Source organism: Rattus norvegicus, chromosome 14 (assembly GCF_021556685.1).
Source record: "Rattus norvegicus strain SHRSP/BbbUtx chromosome 14, alternate assembly SHRSP_T2T, whole genome shotgun sequence".
Classification (NCBI taxonomy): Eukaryota; Metazoa; Chordata; class Mammalia; order Rodentia; family Muridae; genus Rattus; species Rattus norvegicus.
Genome location: NC_141547.1, coordinates 38,991,294 through 38,996,134, shown reverse-complemented (window position 1 = coordinate 38,996,134; position 4,841 = coordinate 38,991,294). Strand labels below are relative to the sequence as shown.

Sequence of the window (4,841 nt, the reverse complement as noted above, 5' to 3'; positions counted from 1 at the left end):
ACAGCCCTCTTCACAACATCTTCTCCCCATAGCACCTTTACAACCAAAGCACGTGGACCTGACCACTGTTCTGCACACACACATTGTTTCCTTGTGGAAAGCCGCAATAACATTCGCCATCAAAAGATGCCGCTGGCTCCCGCTGCGCCCCACGTGGAAAGCCGGGATAGCATTCGCCATTACAAGATGGCGCTGGCTTCCACTGCGCCAGCCCGACTTCCTTTCAGGAAACTAGCTGTGTGCGCATGTGCAGGAGTGTGTTCGAGCCAAGTCTTTGCCCACCCCGGGGTGTGCCAGTGAGATCATGGGTAAGCGACCAATCAGGCGTGGATGCGCCGTGCTAGGGTTTTATAAGCAGTGCCTTTCTGGGCCCCGGTCTCTCCTCTTCAAGATGTAATAAACGCTTTGCTGCAGAAGGATCCTGGTGTCCGTGCATGTTCTTGCTGGCGAGACGATAGCGCGGGACATTTCCTGTTTCTCATTTGAACGATGCTCCCCATGCTCTCCAGCCAGTATTTATCTAAGCACCCCCCCTTTCTCTTTCTCTTGGGTAGACATTCTCCATCTTCTAGCAAGTTTCTACTTCCACTGAACCTTAAACAATACATCATCACTGTCTGATTTTCCTGAGACAAGCCTACTGCCGTCTCTGTGAAGTCGAAAACCTCTCTTTCCAGGGATTCGTATTTTGAATGCTTGTCTCTCGTTGAGAGCAGCTGTTTGTTTTGCAACATGGAATTTTTAGGACTTAGGGGTTGGCTTGCAGATGTGCATCACTCAGGAACAAACTTTGAAGGTTATACTTATCCCTGGTTCTGGTATTATCAACTCCGCTCTGTCACAGACATCTCTTTGCCACGGGCCAGACAGCTTCCCATTATTCACCTTCTCTGCCTTGATGGAACAAAATCTCACTAGAGCTCTACCAAACTAAGCCTTTCATTCCGTAAATTGTTCTGTCAAGTGTTTTGACAACTACAACAAAAGTTAACCTTACATCTTCCTGGAAGATGCTGAACTAGGGACAAGATTGAGTGACTATTCTCTACCTCCTTCCTAAGATGACTCCAGACTTACAATTATCTTCCCATTTCTGTCTTGTGTTTAGGGCAAGAAATTCCTTGAGGACAGAAACTAAGTCTTTATTTTCTGTAATAACATATAGTGTCGCTGATAGCATGGTTTCATTAGGTATAAATAAGACATTTAATGCAATAAATTATTGGGCAAATGAATGAGAGAGAATGTTTGACCAGAAAAAATGTGACATGTTTCTTGACAAGAAAAATGACATGTTCCTTTTCTGACAAAGTAGAAGGGAAGGAAGAAATAAAAATGTGTATCAATAAGAACCACAATAGGAAAAGAAGCATCTCAATATTTATTGTAAGGAGGACCGCATGCAGGGGTGTAGGTTCCAGAGGAGCAAAGGTCAGGTGAGGTCTATTATTTGAGTAATGAGATGATCCATTAGAGCAACTCAAGAGAGATGTGACACCTCAAGGTTTTACTGTCTATAACAGAGTAAACAATAAAAACAGGGCTATACATGGTCAGGAAGATGCAGTGTAGATACCAAAGACACAGCCACTTGCCTAGGCATCTCAGAGGAAAGACTTTTAACCCCTATGTATCTGTGAACTGAAAGGTAGACTGAGAAAAGGCTATAAACAGAAAGGTTCTGCATCAAAACAGAAAAGTACCTTAGGCATGGCCTTTGGTTAAGGTTTCTGAGGAGCTTCCTAGGATTTGCTGAGGTCCTCTGACCAAATAAAGAGGGCACTGATATACAAAGGCATGTGGGGGTGTGGATGTAGGGAGACAGTCTAATCAGTTTCAGTTATTTTGCAGAAAATCATATTGCATAGGCTATGCTACAAGGCTGGGCTGGAGATTAGCTTCTGTCTGAAAAGCCTTCTCTACTGTCAGGACTGACTGTGACCCACTCTGAGACCACAAGAAGAGTTCATTCAGAACTGGAGTTGGATTCCTTACAAGGAACCCTCTAGCATGCAAGACAACTATTGAACTACGCATCTGGAAAACAAATAACAGTGACAGTCTCAGCTGTCTGAAGCACTGAAATGAATAAAAGACTCCCAAAGACAAGAAAAGCTTATGTTTGCTTCTGTTGAGCCTTTGGGTTTGGCTACTTCCGCTCAGGAAAAAAACGCTGATTTCTGGTTCTTTATAGCCTGATACATCTTGCATGGAAGACTTATGGGAATCTTAATTGGAAACCTTCAGAAGGATTCTTGATAAACATTACTTCCAGAATGACATTTTTCTCTCCTCCCCCTCTCCTTCTCTCTATCCCTCACTCCCACCACCACCACCACCACACACACACACCCCATTTCTGTTTGCATGTCACAATGACAGTTGAGCTAAGCAGTGGGCCCGGAACAGTACAAAGTAGCTGCTGTTCTAGTGATTAATGAATTTTCCCCACTTCTTAAACAGTCCACTTACTGAATACCAGCAAGAAACTTTAAATTGTTACTGTTTTTAACTTCTCAGTTCTGCCTTTAGGAATTCATTCTTTACAAAAAGGGACAGTTGTTATCAGCAACAATCTAAATACCCATCACTAAGGGGACGTTAGACATAAATCAGATGTGTCTGAAAGGATGATACAGAATCACGAAAATGAGACATCTGAAAGACACTCATACAAAATGTGTTTTGTAGTGTGATGGATGTTTTGTAAAATAACACGCATGTTACTTCTACTTCTACAGAAATACAATTAGAAGGACAAGCCTCCAAATGGTAATAGACCACTTTTCTATGTAAAGGTATTTTGAGCACCTATTCTCACCACATATTACTTTTTAAATTTTTTATGTTTACATTTTATTTTCCCAACAATATTTTATGTTTATTTTTACTGATCTACATGATCAATAGATTTTATTTTCATTAAACATGTGAGGAATACATTTGCTGTTCCAGTTTATAGATTTAAAATAAAACTCCCCTGTGCAGTTAAATGATTAGCTTTCTAGCAAATTTCATCCAACCAAACAAGGAGCAGTGAAACAAGGTACAGATATTAACATTAATCTGCTCTACAGTCTAGTTAAGCAAGAAGGCAGCAGAGTTAGGGTGATGAGAGCGAGGGACACCTTGACATGTGACATATGGAAGAACAAAATTACCTATCTTAGGTAATTTTGCCCCCCAAAAAGCAGAAACTGGAGAAATGAAGGTAATAAATATCAGCATCCTGATTTTATTATAAGAGAAAAATCCAGAGTGTAACAATACTCTTCAGGTGCTAAATGGAAGACGATAGAATAGAAGGCTTCAATTCCACGTGGATGAGGTATGGGACCTGTTACCCCCATGGGCAGACATATTCCTTAGGATGGTTTACACATTTGAAAGAAGGGATGTTCCTGGAGGCACTGCAGATGTGGCCGCTGTGTCACCTGTGTGCCAGTAGGTGGCAGTGAAGTAAGGCTATGCCTATGCTCAGTATTCTGAACTGTGAGTACCTGAATGATTAGTAGCCTGACATTCTCTGAAAAAAAGCAAGCCTGGGATGACCACCAGGGCTCTAGACAGGGATCTGGCCTGAGATGACCACCAGTCTGGCACCCTGAAGGCCTGGACTGACTCTGAGAGTTGGAAGTGAGCCAGAGACAAGAGGAACCCTACCTTGGACCTGAGAGAGTGAGCCCAAGCTGACTACCAGTCCACCACCAAGGTACCCAGACAGGGAGCTAGCCTATGATGACTACTAGTTCAGTGCCACAAAGAACTGAGGGTGAGAAAGACCATGTCCAAAATGGCCTGTGCCTTGTGTCACAATGCACGGATAGGACATAGCACTCCTGAGGTCACTCCTGAGATGACCCCAGACACTCAGAAACCCTTGGCATCACAGTGAGGTGGTAAAATGGAAGAGAAAGACAAACAGGAGTATGTGAGCACAATAAAGAGAGACATATATGGAGACTCTAGGATACTGAGTAACAATCTGGTGTGTGTAACAACCCAGTGATGCCACCTGGAACCATTGTGGGGTGCTAGGCTGTGCTGCCACTAGGAACCATGACTGAGTCTGTGGCCCTTTGGCAGCAGGGATCTGTTACCACCAAAGGCCAGGCAGATATTCTTGGTCTAGGCTGCTATACCAGGATGTGTTGATGTATGAGGGATGTGTAGAATTGTCCCCATCCCTTATCTGGACATCATGGGAAAGCAGAACCTGGCAGTGTGAGAGAGGGCGAGCTGACTCTGCCCCTAGAGAGCTGTACTACTTGGAATAGAGGGGCCTCACACATCACCTCAGAAGCACAATAGAGCTAACCCCAGTGTCAGGAGTTGCAAGAAAGCCAGCACTGAGGGTATGGGTGTGGGAGAGTTTGCACTTCCCCTCATCATCCATGTGGTGGCCTACACAAGGAAGGTTTATCCTTCTTCCCCCTCTCCCTTATGCCACCTACACCAGGCAGGTAACCTGGAAGGCAGGAGAACAGACCCTGCCGCTCACCAGCTGAAGCACTCAGGAGAGCAGGCCTGGCACCTCACCTGGGAAGCATAATAGAGTTGACCATGGTGGCAGAAACACCCATGTGGTGACACTGAGATGTTGAGAACTGGCCCTGCTACTTGTCTGCCCTACATGGTGGGGTCAAAAGAAAGATACTGTCTTCCCCACAGCACCTTAACCCTTTCCACCTACAGGAGGTAGGAGAGCTGACACAGGCATCATGAGAGGATGAGAGATGTCTGCATCCCTCACCAGCAATTACACTCAGGAGCGAGGAGCCTGCACTTCACCGGAGCAACAGAATAGGACTGCTCCTGGTTGAAGGGATTGCAGGTGAGCT

At 44.6% G+C, this 4,841-nt stretch overlaps 1 non-coding gene across 1 annotated transcript; it reads left to right on the top strand.

The window, feature by feature from the left end:
- Positions 1-3,394: 3,394 nt before the first annotated feature.
- On the top strand, positions 3,395-3,524 carry LOC120096807 (small nucleolar RNA SNORA17). Its single transcript, XR_015637783.1, has one exon. It is a non-coding gene; the product is annotated as a small nucleolar RNA SNORA17 (small nucleolar RNA).
- Positions 3,525-4,841: the final 1,317 nt, after the last annotated feature.